General features: G+C 44.9%; 1 protein-coding gene across 2 annotated transcripts in view; it reads right to left on the minus strand.

The window, feature by feature from the left end:
• Positions 1 to 15912, minus strand: part of skap2 (src kinase associated phosphoprotein 2) — a 405881-nt gene that overhangs the window by 347673 nt on the left and 42296 nt on the right. The window lies entirely within an intron of this gene.

Raw genomic sequence — 15912 nt, forward strand, 5'->3', positions numbered from 1 at the left:
TATTAAGTGAATTTGACATTCTGAATTCTCCCTCAGTGCACCCGAACAGGCGCCATAGTGTGGCGACTAAGGGATTTTCACAGTAACTTCATTGCAGTGTTAATGTAAGCCTACTTGTGACACTTATATAATTATAATCATCATTATAATTAAAGCCCAATTATTTCTGAAGGCAGCTTCAAGTGAATTATTGACAAGAGTTCAATTCGAAAAATTAGATTCTATGGCAAAATCATTTTCAAAATAAACTAACTTCATAGTTGTTAGGAGGTTGTATTTTGTGCACCTAACTGTTTTGAAAAAGTTGATTTCCCTCTACAATCAAATTTCAAGGATATAATGGTCAATGCTTTCTTAAAATATGTAATTATTTTAATAGTACAAAATCAAAATACTCAGTAAAAATGCAACTTTGGATTCAGTTGAATCTACACATGCTGTCAAAATGCAAATTAACTGTATTTTGTGTTTCAGTTCACAAGTAATAGCTTCCTGAACTGCATAACTATGTGACATATCTTAGCACTACCCCCGATCCTGCCTCAACAAAATTGGTGACAAGCTCATCAACCCCTAAAACAAACTACTGTGTCACATCCTTTTTCCCTTTATCCCTTTTCAGTTTTCTCCTAAGAAATGTGGACCAAGTGAGGAAGGCTATAAAGCAATAAACCTTCCCCTTTTCCTGCCAAATTTCCATTCAAAGGCTATAAAGTTCTTCTGATAAAACTCTGCTGTCACACCCCTTGTTTACTGCTGAAGTTGTAAATACTTTCATTTAAAAAGTCTGCTGGCCCCAGGCTGGCAATTTTAATTCTCAACAGCAAACAAAAGACAATTCACACACTTGTCTGTGAATGATGCTTAGGAAATCTAAAGCCATTTACCTTTGCAGTTATATACAGGTATTTTCTTATTTCATTCAATTCACATGATGAGAATTCAAAGTAAGCAAGTCTAACAGACTAATTGGCACCACTGCAAAACCAAAAAGTCTTTTGTCTATCAATCAACAATAAAGTTCAATTGTGCCTTTACAATGCAAAACCTTCGGAGGCAGTATAAATGCCGTGCGTTGTGCAAATGCAGTTGCTAAGTGAATATATTTCCTTTCTAATCAAAATAACTAGAATCAGCAGCCCTGCCAGCTAAGTATAAGAAGCAAATTCCGCCAGCCACAAACTTAGAAACAATCTTGAATTATTTGTTGCTGACCGCCAGCTGAACTCTATGCTGATGAGTACTGTCACCATTAAGCTATTCTGTGCACAATCAACCATCAGCAATAGCAGTATGGTTCCGTTCAAGTCACTAGCAATAGATTGAGAAGCATAATGAAGTGCATTTCTGTATAATAATTTGTGAATTGAGATTGGTTTTATTTAAAAGTACCCGATTGCCGAAATATTTATTCCTAGTCTAGAGCACTACAGAAACCTATAGCTTGTGATCCAAAAACCAAAACAAAACCTGATTGCTGTTCTAATGAAAATAATGACTGCAAAAGTTGGATCTTCCTCACCTCATTGGACCTTTCTTTGCCTCTTTGATTGATGTGTCTGGCGCTTCAATGAACAAAACACTCATGTTTTTTGCCCATAGCTTGTTGAGACTCATCTAGAAGGTATATTTTTCTACATCATGTAAAATGTTATGAAAACCATTATTTTGCAAATTATGAAATCAACAAGGCTATTTTATATATTCAGGTGCATTCTTCTTGTATAACACAAATTCAGGTTCCACATTGAGAATTTTTAAACGTCACATAGAAAGGGTTTTCCTTCTTTAAAAAATTCTGCCACACATTAGGATGCAGGTGCATGATGACAATTCTCTATAGTTTGTACCAGATCTCAGTTGAGCTGTCAAAATCCAGCAAAAAAGGAGTTAAAAGATGAATAAATTAGGGAATCACCTCTTTTAATCACTGCATCACAGATGTTGATAATGTGTGATTGTGGTAGTTCATGGAAACCTGCATCTTTACTTTGTCCCATGCTTGATGTAGAGTGGGTCGTAACCACTCCTCTCTCTCTAATGGAGAGATGACTATGGTACTTCATGGGCTATGGCTAATTACCCAAATTACCTGGGAGAGGCTGTAAAGCAAGTTGCCTGCCCTTTGTTGAACAATAATATGTGGTGATAGAGAAGAGAGGAAGAGGGAGGAAGATAAGCAAACGTAAGGACGAAGAAAAATAATTATGGGGGGGGCAGCACGGTGGTGCAGTGGTAGCACTGCAGTCTTATAGCATTGAGGTCCCAGGTTTGCTCCCGGCTCTGGGTCACTTCCCGGCTCTGGGTCACTGTCCGTGTGGAGTTTGCATGTTCTCCCCGTGTTTGCATGGGTTTCGCCCCCACAACCCAAAGATGTGCAAGGTAGGTGGATTGAACACACTAAATTGCCCCTTAATTGGAAAAAATGAACTGGGTACTCTAAAAAAAAATTTTAATTATGGGAAAGTACAATCCCCAATTTGTACTCGAGTCTTTCCAAAAGTATTGGACTATTTTTGTCCCAATTTTGTAAATATTCATTCAAAGGGCTTTTTGTGTAGGACATGTACATCTTGGACTTTTAAGATATTATTTCTTTCAGTTTAACAGCTTGAAAGAATGCCATTGCTGTTCTTGCAGGCTATCATGGACAGGTTTCCTGATTTTAAATTTCTAACTGTGCTAACGACATACTCCCATTCTGGTGAGAAGATACACAGGATTTATTCTTCTTGTCACCTAAAAGGATGCTCTTGAAAACACAGAATAATCCCCCAAAATTTTGAGGAAACATGAATGAAGATATGGTAAGTCACAAAACATCTTTTTGAATCTTAGCATTTCAACACAGAAATAGACCATTTGATCCACAGGCCCATGTTGGAGCGACTGCATGTTTAACAAATATTTTTCCCTTTTAAAGAATTTAATCTTTCGTATGACCTTAAAAATCCATTTCCATTATGAAAAGGTTTTTTGGAGATGGAAACATTTATGTTTTTGAAAGATGATCCAAAAGAGCCTCTAATATGGTAATGAAAGTCTAACTGCCAAATGTGGCTGCACATATTCAGTTTTCCTGTATTTATTCATGGTCCTTAATGGTATCCCGAACCATCACTCCATAAAGGGATCACTGGAGGTCCCGGATTTTTAAAAATGTTTTCTTTACAAAAAAATTACATTCCAGGAATGCCACCCACTTCATGTCTAAAACCAGTTTCTTGCCCCTTATACCTGGTCCATTTCCATGATACCACACCTTTGAGGCCATATTGTTATACTTCCCACAGTCAAATTGAATGACTCAAGCAACCAGCATCAGCAAGCATGTTATCAGATCTGGAAATCATGTCAATGAAGTTTGTTAAAAGAAAATAGTTTTCTCGAATTCACTTCACTCAGCAATATGTTCACTTTCTTTATTAAATATTTCAATTTTCACAAAGCAATCATATTTTGCTTTAATTTGGCAAGTCTCCCACAATCTAGTACTAATCTGATTAGAGAATCCTATCTTGATGAATGCTTCCCAAATTTTTTTTTTTTAGGCACAATTTCTCAAAAACAGATACATGCAGTATCTTTTGTTTATGCATATATTTATCATTCACACACTAATGAGGCCTTTTCCATCAGGCAGGTAGCCTTGGTCTACCATTAGTGGTTGTCATAGGAACAGAAAATGATTATGCCTGTCTCTACTCTCTTTCAAGAGAGGTCTGATTATGTATGCCAGGAATTATTCTAATTATAGACCTAAGCCCAGAGGCTCACAATCAGATTACAATTTGCAGTATTCATAGCATACTTTATTATGGCATAAAACAGGTTATGGACATTAAAAAAGTTAATACTTTTACATAAGAATTTAAAAAAAATATTAATTTGATTTATGATGACAAACTTAAAAGCTAAATAAATAGTGTGCTTTTCCAAAACTTTAACCCAGTAGTCTTAAAAAACAAAAGATTTGTAGCACTACTTCAACGATTATAAACTTATCCTAACTGTGCCCAAAAATGGGCAGTGCCATAATTATAATGGACAAACGTTAATGCAGAAATATCATACCTGTTCATTTTCACAAGCTGCGGGTTTAAATTGAAGATGCACTTTATTTTCTCATATCATACAAAGTACTGAAAGGTGGCTCATATCCAAACATCAGGGACATGGAGCAGCACCCTGCAAAGCAGGAAATGCCACGGATGAAGCAAAAAAAGGGATATACCAAAGAAACTTTTACCTCCTCCTTATTTGTGTTGCCCAAGAGAACTTATTGTTCCACACAAAAATCCATGCTCTTTGTCCTGTCCCTAAATGATTTCAGTTCAGCAGAGAAGTGTTGTTCTCTCACAGATAGCAGATGTTTCTATTTGACTTCTATGTTTGAAGGTTCTCATAAATCACCTGACACAGGATACTCAAGAGATGGCAGTGAATAACCATGTGCTGATTTTGTAGAATTCAGTCCCAGCTTTATAAGACTCACAGCCAGAGAGACACAAGAGAGGTGTATTCATCGGTAGATGAAATATAAACAACCTCATTTACAGAAAATCAGCAAAATGCAGACTCCTTCACCCAAACTTCTCATTTACATTTACAGGCTCCTTCTCACCAGTTTCCGAACAAATAGTCAGGCAGATTGGCAAGCTGGCTGTGTTGTGCTGAAAAGTAGCCGATGAGTGGATGACGGGTCAGACTAATAATGTCGGGTGTGGGGGGAGGGGGCAGGGGGGTGTTGTAGGGAATAAAAACATTAAGGTGGGGGTTGCCAATATGGGAGGGGCTGTGATCAGCCGATTACCAAGTCGGGGAGATTGCAGAGAGTTTAAAATGTTAGTTGTTGGGGTTGGGGCAGTGAGAAGTACTCCGTTCTTTCTGGTTCACAGGCAATACAGTAAAAAAAAAACACTTGCTTCATGAACATCTTCAGCACTCTTTTCATATGCCGCTGGTATGCAGAAGTTAAAAATAAAATCATTTTAAAATAGAGTCATGCATCTATAAAACATTTTAATAACTGATCTAGCTTCTCAGAATGAATTAGATGCTCCTCATTAAAACTAAGTGCACAGGTTGAAATAGAGTTACCATTTTTTTTAAACTTCCCTATCGATTCCCATTTCCATAAACCACTGCTAAAACTTAGGCAATCCCCATTCCCCAAACTAGGAGAGGATAGGGGATTTTCAACTTCATCACTTGCAGCAGTGATGAATAGCTGCAGAAAAATATAACCTTAAGTTTCCCTCATTGCACTTCCATGCTGAGCCTGATTTTACAAATAATATATACACCGATCACAGCTTCTTACATAGGCATGAGCGCTATGCCTAGCTCAGTCAGAAGATTCCAGATTCAAGTTCCACTCCAGGACTTTAGCACAAACATCTAGGATAACACTCTACTGCAGCATGAAGGGAGGGCTGCAGAGTCAGAGATACCAGATGAAATCATAAACTGAGGCCCTGCCTGCCCTCTCGGATTAGGTGTAAAAGGCACTATTTTGGAGTAACGGATCACTTCTCTGCAGTGTTGGTGGATATTCATCCCTCAATGACAATTTTTTAAAAACATTATCTGGCTACCATAATACTGTTTGTGTAAGCTCGCTGGCCACAAATTTGCTGTCACATTTCATACACTACAAGTGACTATACTTCACACCTACTTCATTATCTGCAGCTTGCTTTGGTAAGTGGTTGTGAAAGGCGATATATAAATACAAATCTTACTTTCATTCAAACAGCAAGGGAGGGACAAGAAGATTAAAACCTACTCTGCCCAAGAGAAACAGATCTCCCAGTGGGGCCATTTGTGAGGGTGAGCAGATAGTTACGCCAATCTTGTCAAGGCCTTCAACCAGCAGCAAACAGTATTCAGGTACGTGCACTGAGGAGGAGTCAGTGGGCACACAATATGCCATTTCAGCATATACAACCCATGTACAAGGAAGTATCACAAATTCATTGCCAACAACAGTTTTTATTCCATAAATAAATCTTGCCTTACGTTGGATTCATATGGTTCAGCTTTTTAAGATGTTGAAAAACACATTTAACTTCAACATTTAAAAAAATGTGTACTAGCAAAGCAACTGCATCATTGCATATCAACAACCGCTCACCTGAAAGGAACAAAGAAATTATGAAGACAGAGAAATTAAAAGTTGGGGAGAGAGAAACAGCCCTCACAAATCAGTGAATGTGAGGGAACAATGAGATGAGTGGTCATGGCGTGCATGTGGTGGTGGGGGGGTCAGCATTAATTGTCCATCCCCAATTGCCCCCAAGAAGGTGTTGGTGAATTACCTTCTTTAACCATTGCAGTGTGGGTACACTCATCAAAGCGCTCTGAGGTAGACAGTGTATGGATTGTGGCCCAACAATGATAAAACAGCAATTTATTTCCAAGTTTGTGCGATAATGTGCGATTCGGAGTGGAACTTTCAGGTTATATTTCTAAACACCAGCTGCCCTGTTCTTCTGGACAGCAGAGTTCAAGTGTTTTTGAGTTCCTATTGAAGGAGGCCCAATGAGCCTTTAGGGATGGAAATCTGTCATCCTCACCTGGTCCGGTCCACATGTGATGCCAGATCTACAGCAGTGTGGTTGACTCTTACATGCCCTCCGGGATGGGCAACAAATGCTGGCCAGGCCAGTGATGCCCACACATCCCATGAATGAAGAAAAGTCACAGTGCACCAGTGTTTGGAGTGAATGTTTAAGGCACTGAATGTTTAAGACAGTGACTGTTTAAGGCAGTGAATGGGATGCTGATCAAGGGGGTTGCATTGCCCTGGATGATGGTCAAACTTCTTGAATGTTGTCAGAGGCACACTCATCCAGGCAAGTGGAGAATATTACATCTCACACCTGACTTGCATCTTATGGGTGGTGGAAAGGCTTTATGTAGCCCAGAGAGTTACTTACCACATTATGTCCTGCCTCTGGCCTCCTCTAGTAGCCACAGTACTTATTTATGCAGCTGGTCTAGTTCAGTTTCTGATCAATGGTAACCCCCAGGATATTGTTGTTGAGGAATTCAGTGATTGCAACATGCACAAATGTCAAAGGAGGGAATTAGACTTTCACTTGTTTAAGATGGACTTTATCTGACATATTTGCAGGTTGCATATTAATTGCCACTGGCCATCCGAAGCCTTAACATTGCCCAGGTCTTGCTGCTGTGGGCAAAGACTGCTTCGTCGTCTGAGAAGTTTTGAATGGAACTGAACATTGTGGTATCAGTGACATCCCCGGGGCAGCACGGTGGCCTAGTGGTTAGCACAACCGCCTCACGGCGCTGAGGTCCCAGGTTCGATCCCGGCTCTGGGTCACTGTCCGTGTGAAGTTTGCACATTCTCCCCGTGTCTGCGTGGGTTTCGCCCCCACAACCCAAAAATGTGCAGAGTAGGTGGATTGGCCACGCTAAATTGCCCCTTAATTGGAAAAAATAATTGGGTAATCTAAATTTATAAAAATAAAATAAGTGACATCCCACTTTTCTGCCATGATTGAGGAAAGGACATTGATCAAGTTGCTGATCTCAAAACAGCTTCATGTCATGTACGACTACAGCCAAGGGACAAGTTCCCAATTACTTCTATTTTACAAAGGCTCCGTGATGCCACACTGGAATCAAAACAATGGCCGCGATTCAGTGGCCTTGTTATGCACGAGTAAGATTGAAACAAGGCATTTAAATAGTGAGAGGCGTTAAAAATGAGAACCGTGCAGGACGCCAAACCATTTGCGATCCAAACGGCCCGCATTCGTAGCTGAAATGGGGATCCCGCCGTAAAATGGCGAGAAACCAATAATCACCACTTACCCAATTTCCATACAATTGCCACCCCGTATCCAACAGCCTTCCGTGATCTAATCACCTTCCCAACACTGAGTCACACAGGCGCCGATTAATACCCCTTTTTAAAAATGTGAACCTGACGAAAGGGCTGTTGCGGGGACCGGAGGTTTGTAGCCACCTTCACTCACAAGCAGGGCCGGGGGCACTGGGTTTGCTGCCCGTGCTCGGAGGGGGTGGGCCGCCTTGCCAAACCCTGGATCATGTGTACCCATTCCGGGGGGAAACCATAGCCCCTGCTAATATGTCCTACTGACCACCCATGACTCCCACTGACCACAGAGGCCTCTACCATGTGGCTGAATGCTATTGCTATTAGGGAATTGCCAATCGTAGTTAAGTGAGCATTTCACACATCCCAATTGGATTCACGTGGGTGGCTGTGCCATGTAGCATATAAGGGTTATTGTCTGGTATCCCATTCAGACCATGATGCCTGAACACTGCAGGAGGCAACACCACAGACGCAGCAGCCAACATCCGAACACAGAGGGTTCCAGTCCTGGGGACATGTCTCCGACCGGAGGGTCAGCGAGTGCAACAAGTAGGGAACCTGGGCCCGGTCCACGTAATGATATGTGCAGGTGTATGAGGTGCAAGGGCCGGTGAGCAGGCTCCCCCCCCCCCCCCCCAACCCCACCCCCCACCCCCCCTCCACCACTGTGGCCGGGGGTGAGTGAGCAGGGTGTGCTGGATGGGGCAGAGGATAGCAATGGGGGGACTTGTGGTTCCCGGAGTCGATGACATCGCTGTTTGTCAGCCTCACACTCTCTCCTAATTCCTTGCAGATATCTAACCGTATGGACGATATTCTGAACCTTGCGGAACTTGCCCTGGTGGTGCTGCTGGCAGGCCAGGTCGCTAAGCTCTGGAGAAGGTGACGGCAGCAGCAGAGTCGACAGAGACTTGAGGCGGTGGCCCATGTGCTGGGTCCTGCCCCACCCAGAGGACTAGGCTGCCCATCAAGCTAGGGTGAGATCCAGAGATGGAGCCCGAGAGGGCCGATAGTCTTTCAAGCAGATGACGGACAACACGTGCCGTAGGAGGCTCCGCCTTAACAAGCAGACAATGTGGCTCCTCTGCCATGTCCTTGAGGACTTGGCACCACGTGGAGGAGGAGGACACCACTCCCGGTGGCCAAGGTCACTACAGTCCTGAACTTTTACGCCTCATGATCATTCCAGGGCTCGAGCGGGGCTTGTGTGGCATCTGACAAGCTACAGTCCACAGGTGCACCCGACTACATAAACTTCGACATGGACCAAGCACAACAGGATGCCCGGGCAGCAGGATTCTTCGCCATTGGCAGGAAGCCCCAGATCCAGGGGCTTATAGATGGCATGCATATCTCCTTGCTCGCACCGCACCGTCTGGAGGATCCTACATCAACAAGAAGGGTTCCACCCAGAATATCCAGCTCATGGGCGATCACTACATGAAGATCATGCCTATGTGTACACGTATTCCACAGAGTGTGCACGCCAATTACATCCTGGGGCAGTCAGACATCCCCAACATCTTTGAAGACCTCCCCAGGATGGCCGGTTGGCTCCTCTGGGTAAGGGGTACCCTGCTGAGGACCTGGCTAATGATGCCAGTATGGAGGCCGGTGACAAATTCAGAGATCCAATACAGTGAGGCCCATGTGGCCACCTCGTCTGTCATTGAGCGGCGCGGGTCTGCTGAAAATGCGGATCTGATGCTTCGACTGCTCCGGAACACCTCCCAGAGGGTTGCCCGCTCTGTCCTCCACAACCTGGCACAACAGTTGGGCAAAGTGCTGGAGGTGAGTGGGAGGAATATATGGCCAGCTCTGAGGGGTGCCAGACCAGGAAGGGTTGATGGATTATCCAGGGGAGGAACGGGAGGACCAGCTGGAGGCTGGAGAACAGGCGGCAGGGGAGAGGATCCGGCAAGCCTGGAAGGCCTTTGTCATCACCCGCTTCACATAGAACGTGGCCGAGACCATCACTGCACCCCTTCTCTCCTTCCCCTTACCTCGCTCCATCCCTCTGCACTCCCCCTCCCTTCACAGTCCTCTCCTCCTCCTCCTCATACACCCACCCCCACCCCCCCCTCCCCATTTCCCATCCTCCCAGGATCTGTGTTACATGAATCCAGGATGCTGGGACTGTGTCGGCACTGTCAGTGCGTCACTGTCAGAGGTTGATGATACTACCATGCTCTACTACTGCATCTAGGTGTGTCCCCAGGATGCACAGAGTTGGAGGCAGCCAGCTGTTTACCACATCCCATGGCCGTTGATGCCACTGGCGGGCATCCGCAGGGGCAGGACGGCCTCGGTGCAAAAGCAGGCGGCACACGCACAGCCGTGCCACCCAGTTACGGGTGCTGACTGCAAGATGCAGCATCGTCAGAGGGGTGGAACTCGGCAGAAGGAGTGATCACTGTCGTCATTCCATAGGATGGGTCCGAGGGCAGCACGGTGGCGCAGTGGTTAGCACTGCTGCCTCATGGCGCCGAGGTCCCAAGTTCGATCCCGGCTCTGGGTCACCGTCTGTGTGGAGTTTGCACATTCTCCCCGTGTCTGTGTGGGTTTCGCCCCCACAACCCAAAGATGAGCAGTGTAGATGGATTGGTCATGTTAAATTGGCCCTTAATTGGAAAAAATTGATTGGGTACTCTAAATTTTTAAAAAAGGATGGGTCCGTTTTGGAAACTGGGACCCTCTTCTCATGGTCGGTGTCCATAGGGCCCTGGGGTTCACCTTCGGGTGGAGGGGCAGCTGGTTTGAGCTCAGCTGCCCCGCGTCATCTGGTTCTACCAGACCTGGCAGCTCCCCAATGCCTGCAGCATTGTCGACAATGCGCCTCAGTGACTGGGACACACTGCAGTGTCCCGGCAATGCCCACCTGTGATTGGGACAAGCGCCGCAGCCCCTTGGCTATGCTCACCTTGGACGTGAAAATGTCCTGCAGTGCCTCGTTAAGATCTGGTACTGGGTCACGTACCCCAGCATGTCAGACATTCTGCTGAGGCCCTCAGTGATGGTCGACACTGACTGAACCAAACCTTGGACACCTGCACACATGCTGCCGATGCCATGCATCAGGCTCTCCACTGCGGCTGCCACCCTAGCAGTTTTCGCCTCTGTGCCATTCATTCCAGTGCCATCTCCTGTGCCCCTAGCCTCTGGGACTCCTTCAATGGCTATGGACCTGCTGGAGGGTTGCTAACATTCCCCTCTGAATATACGGCCTTTCATGGCCACACACTATCATCTGCATCAGCTTCAGGTAAACCTGGTCCAGTGGCTCAGCATATGACTGGGACCCAGCTGGGTCCTGGGGTCCAGTAGACCTCTGATTGCTGTCTCCCCTGGGCATTTGCTGCCTCCACCTGATGTACATCAGTAATAATGATAATAATAATATATTGTCACAAGTAGGCTTCAATGAAGTTACTGTGAAAAGCCCATAGTCGCCACATTCCGCCGCTTGTTCTGGGAGGCCGGTACGGGGATTGAACCCGCGCTGCTGGAAATGTTCTGCATTACAAGCCAGCTGTTTAGCCCACTGTGCTAAACCAGCCCAACTGTGTGTTGCTCACTAGATTGTGCCCCAGATGTACAGACTACTACTGTTGCACACCGATGTGAGCGTCTCTACGCTGGTGGCTGGTGGCATCCTCGGAGCTCTCCTTCGAGGTGTTCTCATGGGAGGTGGTGAGCAGGGCCAGCCCATCAGCTGGAGACCAGCAGGAGAATGCACAGGTTGTCAGTGGGAGGGAAGGCTCACTCTGTAGCTCAAAGATTGGTGTGGGAGAAATGGGTTTGGATTTGTGGCACATTGACACCAGTACTGGGGGAGAGGGGACCTGTTCCGAAAGGATATTCTTCATCTGAGTCATGCTGGGACCAGAGTCCTAGCGAATCGCATAACTGGGGCTGTCGGTAGTGCTTTAAACTAAATGGTTGGGGGTTCAGTTGTAGGGGAAACCAGAAAATCCAATTTCAATGAGATGGTAAGACTGCAGTTAGCAATGTGGTGGATGGTTACCAGAAAATAAAAGTGTGGGACAGAACACGTGAATGTCTTTGTGCACCCAAGGAATTATTGAAGAGTTGGGAAATGTAACATTAAAACAAATTTAAAAGCTTTGTATCTAACTGCAAAAAGCATTTGTAACAAACTCAATGAGCTAACGGCGCAAATAGAAACAAAAGGTTATAACTTGGTAGGGATTACTGAAACATGGTTACAGGGAGACCAGGTCTGGGAATTGAATATCTATGGGTACGCAGTATTTTAGAAGGACAGGCTGAAAGGAAAAGGAGGTGGCGTAGCCCTGCTGGCGAGGAAAAGGATCAGATGTGGAATCAGTCTAGGTAGAAATAACAAAGAGAAGAATTCCTTGGTAAGAGTAATCAATAGGTCCTCAAACAGTAGTTTTACAGTGGGGCACAGTATAAACCAGGAATTACTGGGGGCTTATAAAAAACGTACAGCAATAATAATGGATGATTTTAATCTACACATAGACTGGAGGAATCAAATTGGCAAGGGTAGCCTGGAGTTCATTGAATGCATTAGAGATTGTTTCCTGGAACAGTATGCTGGGGAACCAACCAAAGAGGAGTCCACTCTCAATTTGGTATTCTGTGATGAGGAGGGATTAATTAATGAGCTCACAGTTAAGGATCCACTCGGGAGTACTGACCATAGTCGGGTAGAATTCAAGATTCTGTTTGGGGGCGAGAAACTGGAGTCCCACACTAGTGTTCTGGAATTAAACAAAGGAAAGTACATAGGCTTGAGGACAGATTTGGCCCATATTGACTTGGCAGGAAGGCTAAAAGGTAAACAGCTGATGAGCAGTAGTAGTTGTTTCAGGAAATACTCAATTCCTCACAACTAAAATATAACCCAGTGAGGAAGAAAGATGGCAAGAGGGGTTAAAAACATCCACGGTAAACAAGGAGGTCAAGGACATTATAAAGACAAAAACTAAGGTACATCATATTGCACAGGCCAGTGGCAGGCTGGAAGACTGGGAAACTTTCAAACATAAGCAAAGGGATGCTAAAAATGTAATAAAAAGAGTTACGGTTAATTAAGAAAAAAGAAAACAGAGCAAAATATCAAAAAATGATAGCAAAAGCTTCTACAGGTACATAAAAGGGAAGAGAGGCGCTAAGTGAATGCTGGTCCTTTAGAAGGTGAAACCGGTGAGTTAATAGTGGGAAACACAGAAATGGCAAAGACGCTAAATCAATACCTTGCCTCAGTTTTCATGGTGGAGGACACGAGGATCGGGCAAATCTGAGGTAATAGAAAGGGTGGAACTTGGAACAATCAGCATCAATAGGGAAACGGTACTAAACGGACTCTTGGGATTGAGGGCAGACAAGTCCCCAGGGCCTGATGGCCTACATCCTGGGTGTTAAAGGAAGTGGAAGCAGAGATAGTGGGTCCATTGGTTATGATATTCCAAAATTCCCTGGGCATGGGAAAGGCTCCAGTTGATTGGAAAAACGCTATTCAAAAAGGGAGGGAGGCAGAATGTGGGAAATTACAGACCAGTTAGTTTAACATGTGTTGTTGGAAAATTGTTAGAATCAATTATCAAGGTCGTAATATCAGGACTTTTGGAAAGCCAAAGCGCTATCCATCAGAGTCAGCATGGTTTTATGCAAGGCAAATCATGTTTGACTAATTTGCTTGAGTTCTGAGAAGATGCAACAAGCAAAGTGGATAATGGGGATCCTGTAGATGTAGTCTATCTAGACTTTCGGAAAGGGTTTCATAAGGTGCCACATAGAAGGTTAATTCACAAGGTGTGATCATATGGGATTAGGGGCAATTTATTAGCATGGATAGAAGACTGGCTGACGGACAGAAGACAGAGAGTCGGGATAAATGGGTAATTTTCTGGACAGCAAGACATAACTAGTGGGGGTGCCAGCTATTTACAATCTACATTAAAGTCTTGGATACAGGGATAGAAGGTTATCCAGCCAAATTTGCAGATGACACAAAAATAGGTGGGACAGCAAGTTGCAATGAGGAAATAAGAACCTTACAAATGGATACAGATAGGTTAGGAGACTGGGCCAAAATGTGCCAGATGGAGTTTAATGTAGTTAAGTGTGAGGTCAAGCATTTTGGTCGAGAAAATGGAAGAGCAACTTATTATCTAAATGGGAAGAGACTTCAGGGTGCTCCAATGCAGAGGGATCTGGTGTCCTCATGCATGAGTCACAGAAAACGAGCATGCAGGTGCAGCAGATAATAAGGAAAGCAAAAGGAACATTGGCATTTATAGCAAAATAAATTGAGTATAAAGGTAAAGAAGTGTTGTTGCAACTATACAAGGCATTGGCAAGATCACACTTGGAGTATTCTGCACATAGGGTTCCAGATTCGATTCCTGGCTTGGGTCAATGTCTGTGCAGTGCCTGCACGTTCTCCCAGTGTCTGCATGGGTTTCCTCCAGGTGCTCCAGTTTCCTCCCGCAAGTTCCGAAAGACATGCTGTTAGGTAATTTGGACATTCTGAATTCTCCTTCACGTACCCGAACAGGTACCGGAATGTGGTGACCACAGGCTTTTCACAGTAACTTCATTGCTGTGTTAATGTAAGCCTACTTGTGACAATAAAGATTATTATTATCACTTTTGGTCCCATTATTTGAGGAAGGATGCAGTGGCATTGGAGGCAGTTCCGAGGAGGTTCACTAGATTGAGTCAAGAGATAAGGGATTTATCATTTGAGGTGATATTGAACAGTTTAGCCCATACTCTAGAGTTTAGAAGAACGAGGGGAGATCAAATTGAGATATACAAGATGATAAAAGGTATTAATAAAGTAGACGTATAGCAGATGCTTCCTCTTGAGGCATTCTAAAACAACAGATCAAAATCTTAGAATAAGAGATAGAAAATTTAAAACAGATTTGAGGAGAAGCTACTCCCAAAGGGTTGTGGATCTGTGGAATTTGCTACTCCAGAGTGCGGTGGAGGCAGGGATGTGAGTAAATTTAAAGAGGTGTTAAACAGATTTTTAACTGGTAATGGGTTGAAGGGTTATGGAGAATGGGCAGGACAGTGGAGTTGAGGCCATGATGGCTTGGGAGACTAAATTGCCGACTCCTGCTCCTAGGTCTTATGTTTGAGGGAGGAGATGCTCCAGCTGATTTTGCAATCCAGCTCTTGGTTTGTAGCATTGTAGGTAACAGATGAGGAACATATCAGCCATGATAAAATGGCGGAGCAGACTCGATGGTCCGAATGGCCTAATTATACTCATATCTTATGAACTTATGAACAACTAACATTCGACAGTCCATCTGGTCTGTCTTCGGCCACCCCTCCGTAACCTCCAGGGCCCGTTCCTCGAAGGTCATTAGGATTCTAATGTCCGGCACCCCGCTGCTCACCTGGGCCTTCTTCTGATTGTTGTGGGACAACTTCTCCTACTGGGACAGAGAGGGGGCATCATTACGCTGCACGGCAAGATGCTGGGTGGGGCAGAGCCAGACAATTCCCGTTTTGGGGGGGGGGGGGGGGGGGGTCCAGTGCCAACTCACCCCTGCGGCCCGGAGTAGGTCATTGACATTCTTGTGGCACTGGGTGCCAGTCTCAGTCATGCTGCCCGAGCTGACTGCCACTTCCACTCCCTCCCAGGCAGCACTGGCTGCTCTGTGGCTGATCCTCCGGGACCCTCGGGGAAACAGGACATAGTTTCTGGCGTTGACTGCCTCCAGGAGCCTCCCCAGGTCTGCATCCCCGAATCGTGGGGGTGGTCATTTCGGTGCCATGACTGCAAGCTAAATGTGGCGATCTGTGCAAGAGCAGTTTAAGTACTGCCCTACCTCGTTAGTGGGGGGCTGGTGAGCGTGGTTCCGGCGAATCGGCTGGCGAGCTACTACTTGAAGCATGAAGTCCGTGGGGCCTTCAGTGGGCCAATTAGCGTTGGGATTGCGGTGATGGCCTCGCCAGGCAGTTTCTCCTCGCTACCACAATTAGAAACTTTTTCATTGAATCTTGCTCATTAGCTATGATTCTCTCTCCAAAGT

Source organism: Scyliorhinus canicula, chromosome 5 (assembly GCF_902713615.1).
Source record: "Scyliorhinus canicula chromosome 5, sScyCan1.1, whole genome shotgun sequence".
In the NCBI taxonomy this organism is placed as follows: domain Eukaryota; kingdom Metazoa; phylum Chordata; class Chondrichthyes; order Carcharhiniformes; family Scyliorhinidae; genus Scyliorhinus; species Scyliorhinus canicula.